The sequence below is a fragment of the Pleurodeles waltl genome, chromosome 1_2, assembly GCF_031143425.1.
Source record: "Pleurodeles waltl isolate 20211129_DDA chromosome 1_2, aPleWal1.hap1.20221129, whole genome shotgun sequence".
Taxonomy (NCBI): Eukaryota; Metazoa; Chordata; class Amphibia; order Caudata; family Salamandridae; genus Pleurodeles; species Pleurodeles waltl.
Window position 1 is genome coordinate 301173697 of NC_090437.1, and position 27309 is coordinate 301201005.

Consider the following 27309-nt stretch of genomic DNA (forward strand, 5'->3'; position numbering starts at 1 on the left):
GATTTGACAAGTTAGAGATAGGGAAGCCCGTCTGGTCCAGTGGGTAAGTTCCTGCCTTCCACCCAGACAGGCAGGGTTCGATTCCCATGCCTGGCAGATGACACACTCAATCTCTCAGCAAGCATCTGTGAGTTAACCCCTTTTTTCTTGTAGTTTCCCTTCCAAATCCTGCAACACCTTCAACACAAATACAGTCCAATCATTCCTCGATACTCATTCACTCAGTCATTCCACTTCTCCATTCTACAGGCTCAACAAAAACCAACAAGAACAAGAGCTAGTTCAGCAAGCAGATTTAAAGCCTCGCTTTGGATTTATCTTGATGCTGCTGCCCTCTAGTAATGTTATATGGCAACTGCAGCATAATCACAGGATTGAGAAAGGGGCAGTCCTATGCAAATAATCTCCTCCCATGATTACTTCTCTGAGCTTCTGTAGTGGTACGATGATAGGATCTTCAACAAATGGTCTTCAGCAGATTTCTAAAGTTGCCAAATTGTCTTAGGCTAAGGATTGTTCCAGTCGAAGGCCTTCAGATAAGGACCCCACCCTCACTTAGCAGTGTCCAATTTTACCTGCAGTAATGCTCTTTACAGAACATGGGCGTTCGTGGGCTTACTGTAAAGGTTGCATGCTTAAACCGGGATGTCTAATGTCCCAGTCCTGGTCTCATTGTCAGAGGCACAGCATAACATAGCATGCCAGACATGGCCATGCAGTGCCATGCCAAGCCAACTGCCCCTTCCCCACGCTTGCTGCATCATGCATTTTCAAGGCATAGTCAATCAGAGGCCTGACTTTGTCTTTTTCTATCACTTCAAAATTCAACATGCTACCTTCTGACTGCAGCTAATAAGGGCTCTTTCACCTGCACAACATTTTACCCTGCATTACATCAAAACCATTCAACCTATTTTATTATCTGCATGGCACCTTCCTCACATAATACAGCTCAATTCTGGCCCCCCTTAGGCCATATTTGTGCTCTCCAGAACACCAATTTGAAGAAAAAACGAATTCATTCATAAATGAAGATAAGACCTTGCTCCTATTTAAACTACTTGAGCAAAAAGAGGGAGGTGGCAGGTGGGGGTGGCAAGATTTGTAAATGTGCCCAACTAATGCAATCAAATAATGAGTTAAATTGTTCCTGTATTTTTTTTAAGTAAAAATAATCTTTTTACGTGCAAAAAATCAAATACTTGATTTTTTTCAATCTAAAGATACTTTAAAGGCTGTGGCTGGATTCAAACCCCTGTCCATGAGTATCTTCCTGCACCAAAGGCACTAGACTTTGCCACTGAGCTAGAGGCCCTTGATGGGCTTCACTTGTGCAAGAGACCCTATCAGCATCTGACAGGCCTTGGTGTGATTGCTAATGGCTTCCCCTGCACAGGACACATCAGAGCCATGATATAGCGAAGATTTGACAAGTTAGAGATAGGGAAGCCCGTCTGGTCCAGTGGGTAAGTTCCTGCCTTCCACCCAGACAAGCAGGGTTCGATTCCCATGCCTGGCAGATGACACACTCAATTTCTCAGCAAGCAACTGTGAGTTAACCCCTTTTTTCTTGTAGTTTACCTTCCAAATCCTGCAACACCTTCACCACAAATACAGTCCAATCATTCCTCGATACTCATTCACTCAGTCATTCCACTTCTCCATTCTACAGGCTCAACAAAAACCAACAAGAACAAGAGCTGGTTCAGCAAGCAGATTTAAAGCCTCTCTTTGGATTTATCTTGATGCTGCTGCCCTCTAGTAATGTTATATGGCAACTGCAGCATAATCACAGGATTGAGAAAGGGGCAGTCCTATGCAAATAATCTCCTCCCATGATTACTTCTCTGAGCTTCTGTAGTGGTACGATGATAGGATCTTCAACAAATGGTCTTCAGCAGATTTCTAAAGTTGCCAAATTGTCTTAGGCTAAGGATTGTTCCAGTCGAAGGCCTTCAGATAAGGACCCCACCCTCACTTAGCAGTGTCCAGATTTACCTGCAGTAATGCTCTATACAGAACATGGGCGTTCGTGGGCTTACTGTAAAGGTTGCATGCTTAAACCGGGATGTCGAAAGTCCCAGTCCTGGTCTCATTGTCAGAGGCACAGTATAACATAGCATGCCAGACATGGCCATGCAGTGCCATGCCAAACCAACTTCCCCTTCCCCACGCTTGCTGCATCATGTATTTTCAAGGCATAGTCAATCAGAGGCCTGACTTTGTCTTTTTCTATCACTTCAAAATTCAACATGCTACCTTCTGACTGCAGCTAATAAGGGCTCTTTCACCTGCACAACATTTTACCCTGCATTAAATCAAAACCATTCAACCTATTTTATTATCTGCATGGCACCTTCCTCACATAATACAGCTCAATTCTGGCCCCCCTTAGGCCATATTTGTGCTCTCCAGAACACCAATTTGAAGAAAAAACGAATTCATTCATAAATGAAGATAAGACCTTGCTCCTATTTAAACTACTTGAGCAAAAAGAGGGAGGTGGCAGGTGGGGGTGGCAAGATTTGTAAATGTGCCCAACTAATGCAATCAAATAATGAGTTAAATTGTTCCTGTATTTTTTTTAAGTAAAAATAATCTTTTTACGTGCAAGAAATCAAATACTTGATTTTTTTCAATCTAAAGATACTTTAAAGGCTGTGGCTGGATTCAAACCCCTGTCCATGAGTATCTTCCTGCACCAAAGGTACTAGACTTTGCCACTGAGCTAGAGGCCCTTGATGGTCTTCAGTTGTGCAAGAGACCCTATCAGCATCTGACAGGCCTTGGTGTCATTGCTAATGGCTTCCCCTGCACAGGACACATCAGCGCCATGATATAGGGAAGATTTGACAAGTTAGAGCAAGGGAAGCCCGTCTGGTCCAGTGGGTAAGTTCCTGCCTTCCACCCAGACAGGCAGGGTTCGATTCCCATGCCTGGCAGATGACACACTCAATCTCTCAGCAAGCATCTGTGAGTTAACCCCTTTTTTCTTGTAGTTTCCCTTCCAAATCCTGCAACACCTTCAACACAAATACAGTCCAATCATTCCTCGATACTCATTCACTCAGTCATTCCACTTCTCCATTCTACAGGCTCAACAAAAACGAACAAGAACAAGAGCTAGTTCAGCAAGCAGATTTAAAGCCTCGCTTTGGATTTATCTTGATGCTGCTGCCCTCTAGTAATGTTATATGGCAACTGCAGCATAATCACAGGATTGAGAAAGGGGCAGTCCTATGCAAATAATCTCCTCCCATGATTACTTCTCTGAGCTTCTGTAGTGGTACGATGATAGGATCTTCAACAAATGGTCTTCAGCAGATTTCTAAAGTTGCCAAATTGTCTTAGGCTAAGGATTGTTCCAGTCGAAGGCCTTCAGATAAGGACCCCACCCTCACATAGCAGTGTCCAGATTTACCTGCAGTAATGCTCTATACAGAACATGGGCGTTTGTGGACGTTCGTGGGCTTACTGTAAAGGTTGCATGCTTAAACCGGGATGTCTAAAGTCCCAGTCCTGGTCTCATTGTCAGAGGCACAGCATAACATGGCATGCCAGACATGGCCATGCAGTGCCATGCCAAACCAACTGCCCCTTCCCCACGCTTGCTGCATCATGCATTTTCAAGGCATAGTCAATCAGAGGCCTGACTTTGTCTTTTTCTATCTCTTCAAAATTCAACATGCTACCTTCTGACTGCAGCTAATAAGGGCTCTTTCACCTACACAACATTTTACCCTGCATTAAATCAAAACCATTCAACCTATTTTATTATCTGCATGGCACCTTCCTCACATAATACAGCTCAATTCTGGCCCCCCTTAGGCCATATTTGTGCTCTCCAGAACACCAATTTGAAGAAAAAACGAATTCATTCATAAATGAAGATAAGACCTTGCTCCTATTTAAACTACTTGAGCAAAAAGAGGGAGGTGGCAGGTGGGGGTGGCAAGATTTTTAAATGTGCCCAACTAATGCAATCAAAAAATGATTTAAATTGTTCCTGTATTTTTTTTAAGTAAAAATAATCTTTTTACGTGCAAAAAATCAAATACTTGATTTTTTTCAATCTAAAGATACTTTAAAGGCTGTGGCTGGATTCAAACCCCTGTCCATGAGTATCTTCCTGCACCAAAGGCACTAGACTTTGCCACTGAGCTAGAGGCCCTTGATGGGCTTCACTTGTGCAAGAGACCCTATCAGCATCTGACAGGCCGTGGTGTCATTGCTAATGGCTTCCCCTGCACAGGACACATCAGAGCCATGATAAAGGGAAGATTTGACAAATTAGAGATAGGGAAGCCCGTCTGGTCCAGTGGGTAAGTTCCTGCCTTCCACCCAGACAAGCAGGGTTCAATTCCCATGCCTGGCAGATGACACACTCAATTTCTCAGCAAGCAACTGTGAGTTAACCCCTTTTTTCTTGTAGTTTACCTTCCAAATCCTGCAACACCTTCACCACAAATACAGTCCAATCATTCCTCGATACTCATTCACTCAGTCATTCCACTTCTCCATTCTACAGGCTCAACAAAAACCAACAAGAACAAGAGCTGGTTCAGCAAGCAGATTTAAAGCCTCTCTTTGGATTTATCTTGATGCTGCTGCCCTCTAGTAATGTTATATGGCAACTGCAGCATAATCACAGGATTGAGAAAGGGGCAGTCCTATGCAAATAATCTCCTCCCATGATTACTTCTCTGAGCTTCTGTAGTGGTACGATGATAGGATCTTCAACAAATGGTCTTCAGCAGATTTCTAAAGTTGCCAAATTGTCTTAGGCTAAGGATTGTTCCAGTCGAAGGCCTTCAGATAAGGACCCCACCCTCACTTAGCAGTGTCCAGATTTACCTGCAGTAATGCTCTATACAGAACTTGGGCGTTCGTGGGCTTACTGTAAAGGTTGCATGCTTAAACCGGGATGTCTAAAGTCCCAGTCCTGGTCTCATTGTTAGAGGCACAGCATAACATAGCATGCCAGACATGGCCATGCAGTGCCATGCCAAACCAACTGCCCCTTCCCCACGCTTGCTGCATCATGCATTTTCAAGGCATAGTCAATCAGAGGCCTGACTTTGTCTTTTTCTATCACTTCAAAATTCAACATGCTACCTTCTGACTGCAGCTAATAAGGGCTCTTTCACCTGCTCAACATTTTACCCTGCATTAAATCAAAACCATTCAACCTATTTTATTATCTGCATGGCACCTTCCTCACATAATACAGCTCAATTCTGGCCCCCCTTAGGCCATATTTGTGCTCTCCAGAACACCAATTTGAAGAAAAAACGAATTCATTCATAAATGAAGATAAGACCTTGCTCCTATTTAAACTACTTGAGCAAAAAGAGGGAGGTGGCAGGTGGGGGTGGCAAGATTTGTAAATGTGCCCAACTAATGCAATCAAATAATGAGTTAAATTGTTCCTGTATTTTTTTAAAGTAAAAATAATCTTTTTACGTGCAAAAAATCAAATACTTGATTTTTTTCAATCTAAAGATACTTTAAAGGCTGTGGCTGGATTCAAACCCCTGTCCATGAGTATCTTCCTGCACCAAAGGCACTAGACTTTGCCACTGAGCTAGAGGCCCTTGATGGGCCGTATTTGTGCAAGAGACCCTATCAACATCTGACAGGCCTTGGTGGCATTGCTAATGGCTTCCCCTGCACAGGACACATCAGAGCCATGATATAGGGAAGATATGACAAGTTAGAGACAGGGAAGCCCATCTGGTCCAGTGGGTAAGTTCCTGCCTTCCACCCAGACAAGCAGGGTTCGATTCCCATGCCTGGCAGATGACACACTCAATTTCTCAGCAAGCAACTGTGAGTTAACCCCTTTTTTCTTGTAGTTTACCTTCCAAATCCTGCAACACCTTCACCACAAATACAGTCCAATCATTCCTCGATACTCATTCACTCAGTCATTCCACTTCTCCATTCTACAGGCTCAACAAAAATGAACAAGAACAAGAGCTAGTTCAGCAAGCAGATTTAAAGCCTCGCTTTGGATTTATCTTGATGCTGCTGCCCTCTAGTAATGTTATATGGCAACTGCAGCATAATCACAGGATTGAGAAAGGGGCAGTCCTATGCAAATAATCTCCTCCCATGATTACTTCTCTGAGCTTCTGTAGTGGTACGATGATAGGATCTTCAACAAATGGTCTTCAGCAGATTTCTAAAGTTGCCAAATTGTCTTAGGCTAAGGATTGTTCCAGTCGAAGGCCTTCAGATAAGGACCCCACCCTCACTTAGCAGTGTCCAGATTTACTTGCAGTAATGCTCTATACAGAACATGGGCATTCGTGGGCTTACTGTAAAGGTTGCATGCTTAAACCGGGATGTCTAAAGTCCCAGTCCTGGTCTCATTGTCAGAGGCACAGCATAACATAGCATGCCAGACATGGCCATGAGTGCCATGCCAAGCCAACTGCCCCTTCCCCACGCTTGCTGCATCATGCATTTTCAAGGCATAGTCAATCAGAGGCCTGACTTTGTCTTTTTCTATCACTTCAAAATTCAACATGCTACCTTCTGACTGCAGCTAATAAGGTTTCTTTCACCTGCACAACATTTTACCCTGCATTAAATCAAAACCATTCAACCTATTTTATTATCTGCATGGCACCTTCCTCACATAATACAGCTCAATTCTGGCCCCCCTTAGGCCATATTTGTGCTCTCCAGAACACCAATTTGAAGAAAAAACGAATTCATTCATAAATGAAGATAAGACCTTCCTCCTATTTAAACTACTTGAGCAAAAAGAGGGAGGTGGCAGGTGGGGGTGGCAAGATTTTTAAATGTGCCCAACTAATGCAATCAAAAAATGATTTAAATTGTTCCTGTATTTTTTTTAAGTAAAAATAATCTTTTTACGTGCAAAAAATCAAATACTTGATTTCTTTCAATCTAAAGATACTTTAAAGGCTGTGGCTGGATTCAAACCCCTGTCCATGAGTATCTTCCTGCACCAAAGGCACTAGACTTTGCCACTGAGCTAGAGGCCCTTGATGGGCTGCATTTGTGCAAGAGACCCTATCAACATCTGACAGGCCTTGGTGGCATTGCTAATGGCTTCCCCTGCACAGGACACATCAGAGCCATGATATAGGGAAGATTTGACAAGTTAGAGATAGGGAAGCCCATCTGGTCCAGTGGGTAAGTTCCTGCCTTCCACCCAGACAAGCAGGGTTCAATTCCCATGCCTGGCAGATGACACACTCAATTTCTCAGCAAGCAACTGTGAGTTAACCCCTTTTTTCTTGTAGTTTACCTTCCAAATCCTGCAACACCTTCACCACAAATACAGTCCAATCATTCCTCGATACTCATTCACTCAGTCATTCCACTTCTCCATTCTACAGGCTCAACAAAAACCAACAAGAACAAGAGCTAGTTCAGCAAGCAGATTTAAAGCCTCGCTTTGGATTTATCTTGATGCTGCTGCCCTCTAGTCATGTTATATGGCAACTGCAGCATAATCACAGGATTGAGAAAGGGGCAGTCCTATGCAAATAATCTCCTCCCATGATTACTTCTCTGAGCTTCTGTAGTGGTACGATGATAGGATCTTCAACAAATGGTCTTCAGCAGATTTCTAAAGTTGCCAAATTGTCTTAGGCTAAGGATTGTTCCAGTCGAAGGCCTTCAGATAAGGACCCCACCCTCACTTAGCAGTGTCCAGATTTACCTGCAGTAATGCTCTATACAGAACATGGGCGTTCGTGGGCTTACTGTAAAGGTTGCATGCTTAAACCGGGATGTCTAATGTCCCAGTCCTGGTCTCATTGTCAGAGGCACAGCATAACATAGCATGCCAGACATGGCCATGCAGTGCCATGCCAAGCCAACTGCCCCTTCCCCACGCTTGCTGCATCATGCATTTTCAAGGCATAGTCAATCAGAGGCCTGACTTTGTCTTTTTCTATCACTTCAAAATTCAACATGCTACCTTCTGACTGCAGCTAATAAGGGCTCTTTCACCTGCACAACATTTTACCCTGCATTACATCAAAACCATTCAACCTATTTTATTATCTGCATGGCACCTTCCTCACATAATACAGCTCAATTCTGGCCCCCCTTAGGCCATATTTGTGCTCTCCAGAACACCAATTTGAAGAAAAAACAAATTCATTCATAAATGAAGATAAGACCTTGCTCCTATTTAAACTACTTGAGCAAAAAGAGGGAGGTGGCAGGTGGGGGTGGCAAGATTTGTAAATGTGCCCAACTAATGCAATCAAATAATGAGTTAAATTGTTCCTGTATTTTTTTTAAGTAAAAATAATCTTTTTACGTGCAAAAAATCAAATACTTGATTTTTTTCAATCTAAAGATACTTTAAAGGCTGTGGCTGGATTCAAACCCCTGTCCATGAGTATCTTCCTGCACCAAAGGCACTAGACTTTGCCACTGAGCTAGAGGCCCTTGATGGGCTTCATTTGTGCAAGAGACCCTATCAGCATCTGACAGGCCTTGGTGTCATTGCTAATGGCTTCCCCTGCACAGGACACATCAGAGCCATGATATAGCGAAGATTTGACAAGTTAGAGATAGGGAAGCCCGTCTGGTCCAGTGGGTAAGTTCCTGCCTTCCACCCAGACAAGCAGGGTTCGATTCCCATGCCTGGCAGATGACACACTCAATTTCTCAGCAAGCAACTGTGAGTTAACCCCTTTTTTCTTGTAGTTTACCTTCCAAATCCTGCAACACCTTCACCACAAATACAGTCCAATCATTCCTCGATACTCATTCACTCAGTCATTCCACTTCTCCATTCTACAGGCTCAACAAAAACCAACAAGAACAAGAGCTGGTTCAGCAAGCAGATTTAAAGCCTCTCTTTGGATTTATCTTGATGCTGCTGCCCTCTAGTAATGTTATATGGCAACTGCAGCATAATCACAGGATTGAGAAAGGGGCAGTCCTATGCAAATAATCTCCTCCCATGATTACTTCTCTGAGCTTCTGTAGTGGTACGATGATAGGATCTTCAACAAATGGTCTTCAGCAGATTTCTAAAGTTGCCAAATTGTCTTAGGCTAAGGATTGTTCCAGTCGAAGGCCTTCAGATAAGGACCCCACCCTCACTTAGCAGTGTCCAGATTTACCTGCAGTAATGCTCTATACAGAACATGGGCGTTCGTGGGCTTACTGTAAAGGTTGCATGCTTAAACCGGGATGTCGAAAGTCCCAGTCCCAGTCCTGGTCTCATTGTCAGAGGCACAGTATAACATAGCATGCCAGACATGGCCATGCAGTGCCATGCCAAACCAACTGCCCCTTCCCCACGCTTGCTGCATCATGTATTTTAAAGGCATAGTCAATCAGAGGCCTGACTTTGTCTTTTTCTATCACTTCAAAATTCAACATGCTACCTTCTGACTGCAGCTAATAAGGGCTCTTTCACCTGCACAACATTTTACCCTGCATTAAATCAAAACCATTCAACCTGTTTTATTATCTGCATGGCACCTTCCTCACATAATACAGCTCAATTCTGGCCCCCCTTAGGCCATATTTGTGCTCTCCAGAACACCAATTTGAAGAAAAAACGAATTCATTCATAAATGAAGATAAGACCTTGCTCCTATTTAAACTACTTGAGCAAAAAGAGGGAGGTGGCAGGTGGGGGTGGCAAGATTTGTAAATGTGCCCAACTAATGCAATCAAATAATGAGTTAAATTGTTCCTGTATTTTTTTTAAGTAAAAATAATCTTTTTACGTGCAAGAAATCAAATACTTTATTTTTTTCAATCTAAAGATACTTTAAAGGCTGTGGCTGGATTCAAACCCCTGTCCATGAGTATCTTCCTGCACCAAAGGTACTAGACTTTGCCACTGAGCTAGAGGCCCTTGATGGTCTTCAGTTGTGCAAGAGACCCTATCAGCATCTGACAGGCCTTGGTGTCATTGCTAATGGCTTCCCCTGCACAGGACACATCAGCGCCATGATATAGGGAAGATTTGACAAGTTAGAGATAGGGAAGCCCGTCTGGTCCAGTGGGTAAGTTCCTGCCTTCCACCCAGACAGGCATGGTTCGATTCCCATGCCTGGCAGATGACACACTCAATCTCTCAGCAAGCATCTGTGAGTTAACCCCTTTTTTCTTGTAGTTTCCCTTCCAAATCCTGCAACACCTTCAACACAAATACAGTCCAATCATTCCTCGATACTCATTCACTCAGTCATTCCACTTCTCCATTCTACAGGCTCAACAAAAACCAACAAGAACAAGAGCTAGTTCAGCAAGCAGATTTAAAGCCTCGCTTTGGATTTATCTTGATGCTGCTGCCCTCTAGTAATGTTATATGGCAACTGCAGCATAATCACAGGATTGAGAAAGGGGCAGTCCTATGCAAATAATCTCCTCCCATGATTACTTCTCTGAGCTTCTGTAGTGGTACGATGATAGGATCTTCAACAAATGGTCTTCAGCAGATTTCTAAAGTTGCCAAATTGTCTTAGGCTAAGGATTGTTCCAGTCGAAGGCCTTCAGATAAGGACCCCACCCTCACTTAGCAGTGTCCAGATTTACCTGCAGTAATGCTCTTTACAGAACATGGGCGTTCGTGGGCTTACTGTAAAGGTTGCATGCTTAAACCGGGATGTCTAATGTCCCAGTCCTGGTCTCATTGTCAGAGGCACAGCATAACATAGCATGCCAGACATGGCCATGCAGTGCCATGCCAAGCCAACTGCCCCTTCCCCACGCTTGCTGCATCATGCATTTTCAAGGCATAGTCAATCAGAGGCCTGACTTTGTCTTTTTCTATCACTTCAAAATTCAACATGCTACCTTCTGACTGCAGCTAATAAGGGCTCTTTCACCTGCACAACATTTTACCCTGCATTACATCAAAACCATTCAACCTATTTTATTATCTGCATGGCACCTTCCTCACATAATACAGCTCAATTCTGGCCCCCCTTAGGCCATATTTGTGCTCTCCAGAACACCAATTTGAAGAAAAAACGAATTCATTCATAAATGAAGATAAGACCTTGCTCCTATTTAAACTACTTGAGCAAAAAGAGGGAGGTGGCAGGTGGGGGTGGCAAGATTTGTAAATGTGCCCAACTAATGCAATCAAATAATGAGTTAAATTGTTCCTGTATTTTTTTTAAGTAAAAATAATCTTTTTACGTGCAAAAAATCAAATACTTGATTTTTTTCAATCTAAAGATACTTTAAAGGCTGTGGCTGGATTCAAACCCCTGTCCATGAGTATCTTCCTGCACCAAAGGCACTAGACTTTGCCACTGAGCTAGAGGCCCTTGATGGGCTTCATTTGTGCAAGAGACCCTATCAGCATCTGACAGGCCTTGGTGTCATTGCTAATGGCTTCCCCTGCACAGGACACATCAGAGCCATGATATAGCGAAGATTTGACAAGTTAGAGATAGGGAAGCCCGTCTGGTCCAGTGGGTAAGTTCCTGCCTTCCACCCAGACAAGCAGGGTTCGATTCCCATGCCTGGCAGATGACACACTCAATTTCTCAGCAAGCAACTGTGAGTTACCCCCTTTTTTCTTGTAGTTTACCTTCCAAATCCTGCAACACCTTCACCACAAATACAGCCCAATCATTCCTCGATACTCATTCTCTCAGTCATTCCACTTCTCCATTCTACAGGCTCAACAAAAACCAACAAGAACAAGAGCTGGTTCAGCAAGCAGATTTAAAGCCTCTCTTTGGATTTATCTTGATGCTGCTGCCCTCTAGTAATGTTATATGGCAACTGCAGCATAATCACAGGATTGAGAAAGGGGCAGTCCTATGCAAATTATCTCCTCCCATGATTACTTCTCTGAGCTTCTGTAGTGGTACGATGATAGGATCTTCAACAAATGGTCTTCAGCAGATTTCTAAAGTTGCCAAATTGTCTTAGGCTAAGGATTGTTCCAGTCGAAGGCCTTCAGATAAGGACCCCACCCTCACTTAGCAGTGTCCAGATTTACCTGCAGTAATGCTCTATACAGAACATGGGCGTTCGTGGGCTTACTGTAAAGGTTGCATGCTTAAACCGGGATGTCTAAAGTCCCAGTCCTGGTCTCATTGTCAGAGGCACAGCATAACATGGCATGCCAGACATGGCCATGCAGTGCCATGCCAAACCAACTGCACCTTCCCCACACTTGCTGCATCATGCATTTTCAAGGCATAGTCAATCAGAGGCCTGACTTTGTCTTTTTCTATCACTTCAAAATTCAACATGCTACCTTCTGACTGCAGCTAATAAGGGCTCTTTCACCTACACAACATTTTACCCTGCATTAAATCAAAACCATTCAACCTATTTTATTATCTGCATGGCACCTTCCTCACATAATACAGCTCAATTCTGGCCCCCCTTAGGCCATATTTGTGCTCTCCAGAACACCAATTTGAAGAAAAAACGAATTCATTCATAAATGAAGATAAGACCTTGCTCCTATTTAAACTACTTGAGCTAAAAGAGGGAGGTGGCAGGTGGGGGTGGCAAGATTTGTAAATGTGCCCAACTAATGCAATCAAATAATGAGTTAAATTGTTCCTGTATTTTTTTTAAGTAAAAATAATCTTTTTACGTGCAAAAAATCAAATACTTGATTTTTTTCAATCTAAAGATATTTTAAAGGCTGTGGCTGGATTCAAACCCCTGTCCATGAGTATCTTCCTGCACCAAAGGCACTAGACTTTGCAACTGAGCTAGAGGCCCTTGATGGGCTTCACTTGTGCAAGAGACCCTATCAGCATTTGACAGGCCGTGGTGTCATTGCTAATGGCTTCCCCTGCACAGGACACATCAGAGCCATGATAAAGGGAAGATTTGACAAATTAGAGTAAGGGAAGCCTGTCTGGTCCAGTGGGTAAGTTCCTGCCTTCCACCCAGACAAGCAGGGTTCGATTCCCATGCCTGGCAGATGACACACTCAATTTCTCAGCAAGCAACTGTGAGTTAACCCCTTTTTTCTTGTAGTTTACCTTCCAAATCCTGCAACACCTTCACCACAAATACAGTCCAATCATTCCTCGATACTCATTCACTCAGTCATTCCACTTCTCCATTCTACAGGCTCAACAAAAACCAACAAGAACAAGAGCTGGTTCAGCAAGCAGATTTAAAGCCTCTCTTTGGATTTATCTTGATGCTGCTGCCCTCTAGTAATGTTATATGGCAACTGCAGCATAATCACAGGATTGAGAAAGGGGCAGTCCTATGCAAATAATCTCCTCCCATGATTACTTCTCTGAGCTTCTGTAGTGGTACGATGATAGGATCTTCAACAAATGGTCTTCAGCAGATTTCTAAAGTTGCCAAATTGTCTTAGGCTAAGGATTGTTCCAGTCGAAGGCCTTCAGATAAGGACCCCACCCTCACTTAGCAGTGTCCAGATTTACCTGCAGTAATGCTCTATACAGAACATGGGCGTTCGTGGGCTTACTGTAAAGGTTGCATGCTTAAACCGGGATGTCGAAAGTCCCAGTCCTGGTCTCATTGTCAGAGGCACAGTATAACATAGCATGCCAGACATGGCCATGCAGTGCCATGCCAAACCAACTGCCCCTTCCCCACGCTTGCTGCATCATGTATTTTCAAGGCATAGTCAATCAGAGGCCTGACTTTGTCTTTTTCTATCACTTCAAAATTCAACATGCTACCTTCTGACTGCAGCTAATAAGGGCTCTTTCACCTGCACAACATTTTACCCTGCATTAAATCAAAACCATTCAACCTATTTTATTATCTGCATGGCACCTTCCTCACATAATACAGCTAAATTCTGGCCCCCCTTAGGCCATATTTGTGCTCTCCAGAACACCAATTTGAAGAAAAAACGAATTCATTCATAAATGAAGATAAGACCTTGCTCCTATTTAAACTACTTGAGCAAAAAGAGGGAGGTGGCAGGTGGGGGTGGCAAGATTTGTAAATGTGCCCAACTAATGCAATCAAATAATGAGTTAAATTGTTCCTGTATTTTTTTTAAGTAAAAATAATCTTTTTACGTGCAAGAAATCAAATACTTGATTTTTTTCAATCTAAAGATACTTTAAAGGCTGTGGCTGGATTCAAACCCCTGTCCATGAGTATCTTCCTGCACCAAAGGTACTAGACTTTGCCACTGAGCTAGAGGCCCTTGATGGTCTTCAGTTGTGCAAGAGACCCTATCAGCATCTGACAGGCCTTGGTGTCATTGCTAATGGCTTCCCCTGCACAGGACACATCAGCGCCATGATATAGGGAAGATTTGACAAGTTAGAGCTAGGGAAGCCCGTCTGGTCCAGTGGGTAAGTTCCTGCCTTCCACCCAGACAGGCAGGGTTCGATTCCCATGCCTGGCAGATGACACACTCAATCTCTCAGCAAGCATCTGTGAGTTAACCCCTTTTTTCTTGTAGTTTCCCTTCCAAATCCTGCAACACCTTCAACACAAATACAGTCCAATCATTTCTCGATACTCATTCACTCAGTCATTCCACTTCTCCATTCTACAGGCTCAACAAAAACGAACAAGAACAAGAGCTAGTTCAGCAAGCAGATTTAAAGCCTCGCTTTGGATTTATCTTGATGCTGCTGCCCTCTAGTAATGTTATATGGCAACTGCAGCATAATCACAGGATTGAGAAAGGGGCAGTCCTATGCAAATAATCTCCTCCCATGATTACTTCTCTGAGCTTCTGTAGTGGTACGATGATAGGATCTTCAACAAATGGTCTTCAGCAGATTTCTAAAGTTGCCAAATTGTCTTAGGCTAAGGATTGTTCCAGTCGAAGGCCTTCAGATAAGGACCCCACCCTCACATAGCAGTGTCCAGATTTACCTGCAGTAATGCTCTATACAGAACATGGGCGTTTGTGGGCGTTCGTGGGCTTACTGTAAAGGTTGCATGCTTAAACCGGGATGTCTAAAGTCCCAGTCCTGGTCTCATTGTCAGAGGCACAGCATAACATGGCATGCCAGACATGGCCATGCAGTGCCATGCCAAACCAACTGCCCCTTCCCCACGCTTGCTGCATCATGCATTTTCAAGGCATAGTCAATCAGAGGCCTGACTTTGTCTTTTTCTATCACTTCAAAATTCAACATGCTACCTTCTGACTGCAGCTAATAAGGGCTCTTTCACCTACACAACATTTTACCCTGCATTAAATCAAAACCATTCAACCTATTTTATTATCTGCATGGCACCTTCCTCACATAATACAGCTCAATTCTGGCCCCCCTTAGGCCATATTTGTGCTCTCCAGAACACCAATTTGAAGAAAAAACGAATTCATTCATAAATGAAGATAAGACCTTGCTCCTATTTAAACTACTTGAGCAAAAAGAGGGAGGTGGCAGGTGGGGGTGGCAAGATTTTTAAATGTGCCCAACTAATGCAATCAAAAAATGATTTAAATCGTTCCTGTATTTTTTTTAAGTAAAAATAATCTTTTTACGTGCAAAAAATCAAATACTTGATTTTTTTCAATCTAAATATACTTTAAAGGCTGTGGCTGGATTCAAACCCCTGTCCATGAGTATCTTCCTGCACCAAAGGCACTAGACTTTGCCACTGAGCTAGAGGCCCTTGATGGGCTTCACTTGTGCAAGAGACCCTATCAGCATCTGACAAGCCGTGGTGTCATTGCTAATGGCTTCCCCTGCACAGGACACATCAGAGCCATGATAAAGGGAAGATTTGACAAATTAGCGATAGGGAAGCCTGTCTGGTCCAGTGGGTAAGTTCCTGCCTTCCACCCAGACAAGCAGGGTTCAATTCCCATGCCTGGCAGATGACACACTCAATTTCTCAGCAAGCAACTGTGAGTTAACCCCTTTTTTCTTGTAGTTTACCTTCCAAATCCTGCAACACCTTCACCACAAATACAGTCCAATCATTCCTCGATACTCATTCACTCAGTCATTCCACTTCTCCATTCTACAGGCTCAACAAAAACCAACAAGAACAAGAGCTGGTTCAGCAAGCAGATTTAAAGCCTCTCTTTGGATTTATCTTGATGCTGCTGCCCTCTAGTAATGTTATATGGCAACTGCAGCATAATCACAGGATTGAGAAAGGGGCAGTCCTATGCAAATAATCTCCTCCCATGATTACTTCTCTGAGCTTCTGTAGTGGTACGATGATAGGATCTTCAACAAATGGTCTTCAGCAGATTTCTAAAGTTGCCAAATTGTCTTAGGCTAAGGATTGTTCCAGTCGAAGGCCTTCAGATAAGGACCCCACCCTCACTTAGCAGTGTCCAGATTTACCTGCAGTAATGCTCTATACAGAACTTGGGCGTTCGTGGGCTTACTGTAAAGGTTGCATGCTTAAACCGGGATGTCTAAAGTCCCAGTCCTGGTCTCATTGTCAGAGGCACAGCATAACATAGCATGCCAGACATGGCCATGCAGTGCCATGCCAAACCAACTGCCCCTTCCCCACGCTTGCTGCATCATGCATTTTCAAGGCATAGTCAATCAGAGGCCTGACTTTGTCTTTTTCTATCACTTCAAAATTCAACATGCTACCTTCTGACTGCAGCTAATAAGGGCTCTTTCACCTGCTCAACATTTTACCCTGCATTAAATCAAAACCATTCAACCTATTTTATTATCTGCATGGCACCTTCCTCACATAATACAGCTCAATTCTGGCCCCCCTTAGGCCATATTTGTGCTCTCCAGAACACCAATTTGAAGAAAAAACGAATTCATTCATAAATGAAGATAAGACCTTGCTCCTATTTAAACTACTTGAGCAAAAAGAGGGAGGTGGCAGGTGGGGGTGGCAAGATTTGTAAATGTGCCCAACTAATGCAATCAAATAATGAGTTAAATTGTTCCTGTATTTTTTTTAAGTAAAAATAATCTTTTTACGTGCAAGAAATCAAATACTTGATTTTTTTCAATCTAAAGATACTTTAAAGGCTGTGGCTGGATTCAAACCCCTGTCCATGAGTATCTTCCGGCACCAAAGGTACTAGACTTTGCCACTGAGCTAGAGGCCCTTGATGGTCTTCAGTTGTGCAAGAGACCCTATCAGCATCTGACAGGCCTTGGTGTCATTGCTAATGGCTTCCCCTGCACAGGACACATCAGCGCCATGATATAGGGAAGATTTGACAAGTTAGAGCAAGGGAAGCCCGTCTGGTCCAGTGGGTAAGTTCCTGCCTTCCACCCAGACAGGCAGGGTTCGATTCCCATGCCTGGCAGATGACACACTCAATCTCTCAGCAAGCATCTGTGAGTTAACCCCTTTTTTCTTGTAGTTTCCCTTCCAAATCCTGCAACACCTTCAACACAAATACAGTCCAATCATTCCTCGATACTCATTCACTCAGTCATTCCACTTCTCCATTCTACAGGCTCAACAAAAACGAACAAGAACAAGAGCTAGTTCAGCAAGCAGATTTAAAGCCTCGCTTTGGATTTATCTTGATGCTGCTGCCCTCTAGTAATGTTATATGGCAACTGCAGCATAATCACAGGATTGAGAAAGGGGCAGTCCTATGCAAATAATCTCCTCCCATGATTACTTCTCTGAGCTTCTGTAGTGGTACGATGATAGGATCTTCAACAAATGGTCTTCAGCAGATTTCTAAAGTTGCCAAATTGTCTTAGGCTAAGGATTGTTCCAGTCGAAGGCCTTCAGATAAGGACCCCACCCTCACATAGCAGTGTCCAGATTTACCTGCAGTAATGCTCTATACAGAACATGGGCGTTTGTGGACGTTCGTGGGCTTACTGTAAAGGTTGCATGCTTAAACCGGGATGTCTAAAGTCCCAGTCCTGGTCTCATTGTCAGAGGCACAGCATAACATGGCATGCCAGACATGGCCATGCAGTGCCATGCCAAACCAACTGCCCCTTCCCCACGCTTGCTGCATCATGCATTTTCAAGGCATAGTCAATCAGAGGCCTGACTTTGTCTTTTTCTATCACTTCAAAATTCAACATGCTACCTTCTGACTGCAGCTAATAAGGGCTCTTTCACCTACACAACATTTTACCCTGCATTAAATCAAAACCATTCAACCTATTTTATTATCTGCATGGCACCTTCCTCACATAATACAGCTCAATTCTGGCCCCCCTTAGGCCATATTTGTGCTCTCCAGAACACCAATTTGAAGAAAAAACGAATTCATTCATAAATGAAGATAAGACCTTGCTCCTATTTAAACTACTTGAGCAAAAAGAGGGAGGTGGCAGGTGGGGGTGGCAAGATTTTTAAATGTGCCCAACTAATGCAATCAAAAAATGATTTAAATTGTTCCTGTATTTTTTTTAAGTAAAAATAATCTTTTTACGTGCAAAAAATCAAATACTTGATTTTTTTCAATCTAAAGATACTTTAAAGGCTGTGGCTGGATTCAAACCCCTGTCCATGAGTATCTTCCTGCACCAAAGGCACTAGACTTTGCCACTGAGCTAGAGGCCCTTGATGGGCTTCACTTGTGCAAGAGACCCTATCAGCATCTGACAGGCCGTGGTGTCATTGCTAATGGCTTCCCCTGCACAGGACACATCAGAGCCATGATAAAGGGAAGATTTGACAAATTAGAGATAGGGAAGCCCGTCTGGTCCAGTGGGTAAGTTCCTGCCTTCCACCCAGACAAGCAGGGTTCAATTCCCATGCCTGGCAGATGACACACTCAATTTCTCAGCAAGCAACTGTGAGTTAACCCCTTTTTTCTTGTAGTTTACCTTCCAAATCCTGCAACACCTTCACCACAAATACAGTCCAATCATTCCTCGATACTCATTCACTCAGTCATTCCACTTCTCCATTCTACAGGCTCAACAAAAACCAACAAGAACAAGAGCTGGTTCAGCAAGCAGATTTAAAGCCTCTCTTTGGATTTATCTTGATGCTGCTGCCCTCTAGTAATGTTATATGGCAACTGCAGCATAATCACAGGATTGAGAAAGGGGCAGTCCTATGCAAATAATCTCCTCCCATGATTACTTCTCTGAGCTTCTGTAGTGGTACGATGATAGGATCTTCAACAAATGGTCTTCAGCAGATTTCTAAAGTTGCCAAATTGTCTTAGGCTAAGGATTGTTCCAGTCGAAGGCCTTCAGATAAGGACCCCACCCTCACTTAGCAGTGTCCAGATTTACCTGCAGTAATGCTCTATACAGAACTTGGGCGTTCGTGGGCTTACTGTAAAGGTTGCATGCTTAAACCGGGATGTCTAAAGTCCCAGTCCTGGTCTCATTGTCAGAGGCACAGCATAACATAGCATGCCAGACATGGCCATGCAGTGCCATGCCAAACCAACTGCCCCTTCCCCACGCTTGCTGCATCATGCATTTTCAAGGCATAGTCAATCAGAGGCCTGACTTTGTCTTTTTCTATCACTTCAAAATTCAACATGCTACCTTCTGACTGCAGCTAATAAGGGCTCTTTCACCTGCTCAACATTTTACCCTGCATTAAATCAAAACCATTCAACCTATTTTATTATCTGCATGGCACCTTCCTCACATAATACAGCTCAATTCTGGCCCCCCTTAGGCCATATTTGTGCTCTCCAGAACACCAATTTGAAGAAAAAACGAATTCATTCATAAATGAAGATAAGACCTTGCTCCTATTTAAACTACTTGAGCAAAAAGAGGGAGGTGGCAGGTGGGGGTGGCAAGATTTGTAAATGTGCCCAACTAATGCAATCAAATAATGAGTTAAATTGTTCCTGTATTTTTTTAAAGTAAAAATAATCTTTTTACGTGCAAAAAATCAAATACTTGATTTTTTTCAATCTAAAGATACTTTAAAGGCTGTGGCTGGATTCAAACCCCTGTCCATGAGTATCTTCCTGCACCAAAGGCACTAGACTTTGCCACTGAGCTAGAGGCCCTTGATGGGCTGTATTTGTGCAAGAGACCCTATCAACATCTGACAGGCCTTGGTGGCATTGCTAATGGCTTCCCCTGCACAGGACACATCAGAGCCATGATATAGGGAAGATATGACAAGTTAGAGACAGGGAAGCCCATCTGGTCCAGTGGGTAAGTTCCTGCCTTCCACCCAGACAAGCAGGGTTCGATTCCCATGCCTGGCAGATGACACACTCAATTTCTCAGCAAGCAACTGTGAGTTAACCCCTTTTTTCTTGTAGTTTACCTTCCAAATCCTGCAACACCTTCACCACAAATACAGTCCAATCATTCCTCGATACTCATTCACTCAGTCATTCCACTTCTCCATTCTACAGGCTCAACAAAAATGAACAAGAACAAGAGCTAGTTCAGCAAGCAGATTTAAAGCCTCGCTTTGGATTTATCTTGATGCTGCTGCCCTCTAGTAATGTTATATGGCAACTGCAGCATAATCACAGGATTGAGAAAGGGGCAGTCCTATGCAAATAATCTCCTCCCATGATTACTTCTCTGAGCTTCTGTAGTGGTACCATGATAGGATCTTCAACAAATGGTCTTCAGCAGATTTCTAAAGTTGCCAAATTGTCTTAGGCTAAGGATTGTTCCAGTCGAAGGCCTTCAGATAAGGACCCCACCCTCACTTAGCAGTGTCCAGATTTACTTGCAGTAATGCTCTATACAGAACATGGGCATTCGTGGGCTTACTGTAAAGGTTGCATGCTTAAACCGGGATGTCTAAAGTCCCAGTCCTGGTCTCATTGTCAGAGGCACAGCATAACATAGCATGCCAGACATGGCCATGCAGTGCCATGCCAAGCCAACTGCCCCTTCCCCACGCTTGCTGCATCATGCATTTTCAAGGCATAGTCAATCAGAGGCCTGACTTTGTCTTTTTCTATCACTTCAAAATTCAACATGCTACCTTCTGACTGCAGCTAATAAGGTTTCTTTCACCTGCACAACATTTTACCCTGCATTAAATCAAAACCATTCAACCTATTTTATTATCTGCATGGCACCTTCCTCACATAATACAGCTCAATTCTGGCCCCCCTTAGGCCATATTTGTGCTCTCCAGAACACCAATTTGAAGAAAAAACGAATTCATTCATAAATGAAGATAAGACCTTCCTCCTATTTAAACTACTTGAGCAAAAAGAGGGAGGTGGCAGGTGGGGGTGGCAAGATTTTTAAATGTGCCCAACTAATGCAATCAAAAAATGATTTAAATTGTTCCTGTATTTTTTTTAAGTAAAAATAATCTTTTTACGTGCAAAAAATCAAATACTTGATTTCTTTCAATCTAAAGATACTTTAAAGGCTGTGGCTGGATTCAAACCCCTGTCCATGAGTATCTTCCTGCACCAAAGGCACTAGACTTTGCCACTGAGCTAGAGGCCCTTGATGGGCTGCATTTGTGCAAGAGACCCTATCAACATCTGACAGGCCTTGGTGGCATTGCTAATGGCTTCCCCTGCACAGGACACATCAGAGCCATGATATAGGGAAGATTTGACAAGTTAGAGATAGGGAAGCCCATCTGGTCCAGTGGGTAAGTTCCTGCCTTCCACCCAGACAAGCAGGGTTCAATTCCCATGTCTGGCAGATGAGACACTCAATTTCTCAGCAAGCAACTGTGAGTTAACCCCTTTTTTCTTGTAGTTTACCTTCCAAATCCTGCAACACCTTCACCACAAATACAGTCCAATCATTCCTCGATACTCATTCACTCAGTCATTCCACTTCTCCATTCTACAGGCTCAACAAAAACCAACAAGAACAAGAGCTAGTTCAGCAAGCAGATTTAAAGCCTCGCTTTGGATTTATCTTGATGCTGCTGCCCTCTAGTCATGTTATATGGCAACTGCAGCATAATCACAGGATTGAGAAAGGGGCAGTCCTATGCAAATAATCTCCTCCCATGATTACTTCTCTGAGCTTCTGTAGTGGTACGATGATAGGATCTTCAACAAATGGTCTTCAGCAGATTTCTAAAGTTGCCAAATTGTCTTAGGCTAAGGATTGTTCCAGTCGAAGGCCTTCAGATAAGGACCCCACCCTCACTTAGCAGTGTCCAGATTTACCTGCAGTAATGCTCTATACAGAACATGGGCGTTCGTGGGCTTACTGTAAAGGTTGCATGCTTAAACCGGGATGTCTAATGTCCCAGTCCTGGTCTCATTGTCAGAGGCACAGCATAACATAGCATGCCAGACATGGCCATGCAGTGCCATGCCAAGCCAACTGCCCCTTCCCCACGCTTGCTGCATCATGCATTTTCAAGGCATAGTCAATCAGAGGCCTGACTTTGTCTTTTTCTATCACTTCAAAATTCAACATGCTACCTTCTGACTGCAGCTAATAAGGGCTCTTTCACCTGCACAACATTTTACCCTGCATTACATCAAAACCATTCAACCTATTTTATTATCTGCATGGCACCTTCCTCACATAATACAGCTCAATTCTGGCCCCCCTTAGGCCATATTTGTGCTCTCCAGAACACCAATTTGAAGAAAAAACAAATTCATTCATAAATGAAGATAAGACCTTGCTCCTATTTAAACTACTTGAGCAAAAAGAGGGAGGTGGCAGGTGGGGGTGGCAAGATTTGTAAATGTGCCCAACTAATGCAATCAAATAATGAGTTAAATTGTTCCTGTATTTTTTTTAAGTAAAAATAATCTTTTTACGTGCAAAAAATCAAATACTTGATTTTTTTCAATCTAAAGATACTTTAAAGGCTGTGGCTGGATTCAAACCCCTGTCCATGAGTATCTTCCTGCACCAAAGGCACTAGACTTTGCCACTGAGCTAGAGGCCCTTGATGGGCTTCATTTGTGCAAGAGACCCTATCAGCATCTGACAGGCCTTGGTGTCATTGCTAATGGCTTCCCCTGCACAGGACACATCAGAGCCATGATATAGCGAAGATTTGACAAGTTAGAGAAAGGGAAGCCCGTCTGGTCCAGTGGGTAAGTTCCTGCCTTCCACCCAGACAAGCAGGGTTCGATTCCCATGCCTGGCAGATGACACACTCAATTTCTCAGCAAGCAACTGTGAGTTAACCCCTTTTTTCTTGTAGTTTACCTTCCAAATCCTGCAACACCTTCACCACAAATACAGTCCAATCATTCCTCGATACTCATTCACTCAGTCATTCCACTTCTCCATTCTACAGGCTCAACAAAAACCAACAAGAACAAGAGCTGGTTCAGCAAGCAGATTTAAAGCCTCTCTTTGGATTTATCTTGATGCTGCTGCCCTCTAGTAATGTTATATGGCAACTGCAGCATAATCACAGGATTGAGAAAGGGGCAGTCCTATGCAAATAATCTCCTCCCATGATTACTTCTCTGAGCTTCTGTAGTGGTACGATGATAGGATCTTCAACAAATGGTCTTCAGCAGATTTCTAAAGTTGCCAAATTGTCTTAGGCTAAGGATTGTTCCAGTCGAAGGCCTTCAGATAAGGACCCCACCCTCACTTAGCAGTGTCCAGATTTACCTGCAGTAATGCTCTATACAGAACATGGGCGTTCGTGGGCTTACTGTAAAGGTTGCATGCTTAAACCGGGATGTCGAAAGTCCCAGTCCCAGTCCTGGTCTCATTGTCAGAGGCACAGTATAACATAGCATGCCAGACATGGCCATGCAGTGCCATGCCAAACCAACTGCCCCTTCCCCACGCTTGCTGCATCATGTATTTTAAAGGCATAGTCAATCAGAGGCCTGACTTTGTCTTTTTCTATCACTTCAAAATTCAACATGCTACCTTCTGACTGCAGCTAATAAGGGCTCTTTCACCTGCACAACATTTTACCCTGCATTAAATCAAAACCATTCAACCTGTTTTATTATCTGCATGGCACCTTCCTCACATAATACAGCTCAATTCTGGCCCCCCTTAGGCCATATTTGTGCTCTCCAGAACACCAATTTGAAGAAAAAACGAATTCATTCATAAATGAAGATAAGACCTTGCTCCTATTTAAACTACTTGAGCAAAAAGAGGGAGGTGGCAGGTGGGGGTGGCAAGATTTGTAAATGTGCCCAACTAATGCAATCAAATAATGAGTTAAATTGTTCCTGTATTTTTTTTAAGTAAAAATAATCTTTTTACGTGCAAGAAATCAAATTCTTGATTTTTTTCAATCTAAAGATACTTTAAAGGCTGTGGCTGGATTCAAACCCCTGTCCATGAGTATCTTCCTGCACCAAAGGTACTAGACTTTGTCACTGAGCTAGAGGCCCTTGATGGTCTTCAGTTGTGCAAGAGACCCTATCAGCATCTGACAGGCCTTGGTGTCATTGCTAATGGCTTCCCCTGCACAGGACACATCAGCGCCATGATATAGGGAAGATTTGACAAGTTAGAGATAGGGAAGCCCGTCTGGTCCAGTGGGTAAGTTCCTGCCTTCCACCCAGACAGGCAGGGTTCGATTCCCATGCCTGGCAGATGACACACTCAATCTCTCAGCAAGCATCTGTGAGTTTACCCCTTTTTTCTTGTAGTTTCCCTTCCAAATCCTGCAACACCTTCAACACAAATACAGTCCAATCATTCCTCAATACTCATTCACTCAGTCATTCCACTTCTCCATTCTACAGGCTCAACAAAAACCAACAAGAACAAGAGCTAGTTCAGCAAGCAGATTTAAAGCCTCGCTTTGGATTTATCTTGATGCTGCTGCCCTCTAGTAATGTTATATGGCAACTGCAGCATAATCACAGGATTGAGAAAGGGGCAGTCCTATGCAAATAATCTCCTCCCATGATTACTTCTCTGAGCTTCTGTAGTGGTACGATGATAGGATCTTCAACAAATGGTCTTCAGCAGATTTCTAAAGTTGCCAAATTGTCTTAGGCTAAGGATTGTTCCAGTCGAAGGCCTTCAGATAAGGACCCCACCCTCACTTAGCAGTGTCCAGATTTACCTGCAGTAATGCTCTTTACAGAACATGGGCGTTCGTGGGCTTACTGTAAAGGTTGCATGCTTAAACCGGGATGTCTAATGTCCCAGTCCTGGTCTCATTGTCAGAGGCACAGCATAACATAGCATGCCAGACATGGCCATGCAGTGCCATGCCAAGCCAACTGCCCCTTCCCCACGCTTGCTGCATCATGCATTTTCAAGGCATAGTCAATCAGAGGCCTGACTTTGTCTTTTTCTATCACTTCAAAATTCAACATGCTACCTTCTGACTGCAGCTAATAAGGGCTCTTTCACCTGCACAACATTTTACCCTGCATTACATCAAAACCATTCAACCTATTTTATTATCTGCATGGTACCTTCCTCACATAATACAGCTCAATTCTGGCCCCCCTTAGGCCATATTTGTGCTCTCCAGAACACCAATTTGAAGAAAAAACGAATTCATTCATAAATGAAGATAAGACCTTGCTCCTATTTAAACTACTTGAGCAAAAAGAGGGAGGTGGCAGGTGGGGGTGGCAAGATTTGTAAATGTGCCCAACTAATGCAATCAAATAATGAGTTAAATTGTTCCTGTATTTTTTTTAAGTAAAAATAATCTTTTTACGTGCAAAAAATCAAATACTTGATTTTTTTCAATCTAAAGATACTTTAAAGGCTGTGGCTGGATTCAAACCCCTGTCCATGAGTATCTTCCTGCACCAAAGGCACTAGACTTTGCCACTGAGCTAGAGGCCCTTGATGGGCTTCACTTGTGCAAGAGACCCTATCAGCATCTGACAGGCCTTGGTGTCATTGCTAATGGCTTCCCCTGCACAGGACACATCAGAGCCATGATATAGCGAAGATTTGACAAGTTAGAGATAGGGAAGCCCGTCTGGTCCAGTGGGTAAGTTCCTGCCTTCCACCCAGACAAGCAGGGTTCGATTCCCATGCCTGGCAGATGACACACTCAATTTCTCAGCAAGCAACTGTGAGTTAACCCCTTTTTTCTTGTAGTTTACCTTCCAAATCCTGCAACACCTTCACCACAAATACAGTCCAATCATTCCTCGATACTCATTCACTCAGTCATTCCACTTCTCCATTCTACAGGCTCAACAAAAACCAACAAGAACAAGAGCTGGTTCAGCAAGCAGATTTCAAGCCTCTCTTTGGATTTATCTTGATGCTGCTGCCCTCTAGTAATGTTATATGGCAACTGCAGCATAATCACAGGATTGAGAAAGGGGCAGTCCTATGCAAATAATCTCCTCCCATGATTACTTCTCTGAGCTTCTGTAGTGGTACGATGATAGGATCTTCAACAAATGGTCTTCAGCAGATTTCTAAAGTTGCCAAATTGTCTTAGGCTAAGGATTGTTCCAGTCGAAGGCCTTCAGATAAGGACCCCACCCTCACTTAGCAGTGTCCAGATTTACCTGCAGTAATGCTCTATACAGAACATGGGCGTTCGTGGGCTTACTGTAAAGGTTGCATGCTTAAACCGGGATGTCGAAAGTCCCAGTCCTGGTCTCATTGTCAGAGGCACAGTATAACATAGCATGCCAGACATGGCCATGCAGTGCCATGCCAAACCAACTGCCCCTTCCCCACGCTTGCTGCATCATGTATTTTCAAGGCATAGTCAATCAGAGGCCTGACTTTGTCTTTTTCTATCACTTCAAAATTCAACATGCTACCTTCTGACTGCAGCTAATAAGGGCTCTTTCACCTGCACAACATTTTACCCTGCATTAAATCAAAACCATTCAACCTATTTTATTATCTGCATGGCACCTTCCTCACATAATACAGCTCAATTCTGGCCCCCCTTAGGCCATATTTGTGCTCTCCAGAACACCAATTTGAAGAAAAAACGAATTCATTCATAAATGAAGATAAGACCTTGCTCCTATTTAAACTACTTGAGCAAAAAGAGGGAGGTGGCAGGTGGGGGTGGCAAGATTTGTAAATGTGCCCAACTAATGCAATCAAATAATGAGTTAAATTGTTCCTGTATTTTTTTTAAGTAAAAATAATCTTTTTACGTGCAAGAAATCAAATACTTGATTTTTTTCAATCTAAAGATACTTTAAAGGCTGTGGCTGGATTCAAACCCCTGTCCATGAGTATCTTCCTGCACCAAAGGTACTAGACTTTGCCACTAAGCTAGAGGCCCTTGATGGTCTTCAGTTGTGCAAGAGACCCTATCAGCATCTGACAGGCCTTGGTGTCATTGCTAATGGCTTCCCCTGCACAGGACACATCAGCGCCATGATATAGGGAAGATTTGACAAGTTAGAGCTAGGGAAGCCCGTCTGGTCCAGTGGGTAAGTTCCTGCCTTCCACCCAGACAGGCAGGGTTCGATTCCCATGCCTGGCAGATGACACACTCAATCTCTCAGCAAGCATCTGTGAGTTAACCCCTTTTTTCTTGTAGTTTCCCTTCCAAATCCTGCAACACCTTCAACACAAATACAGTCCAATCATTCCTCGATACTCATTCACTCAGTCATTC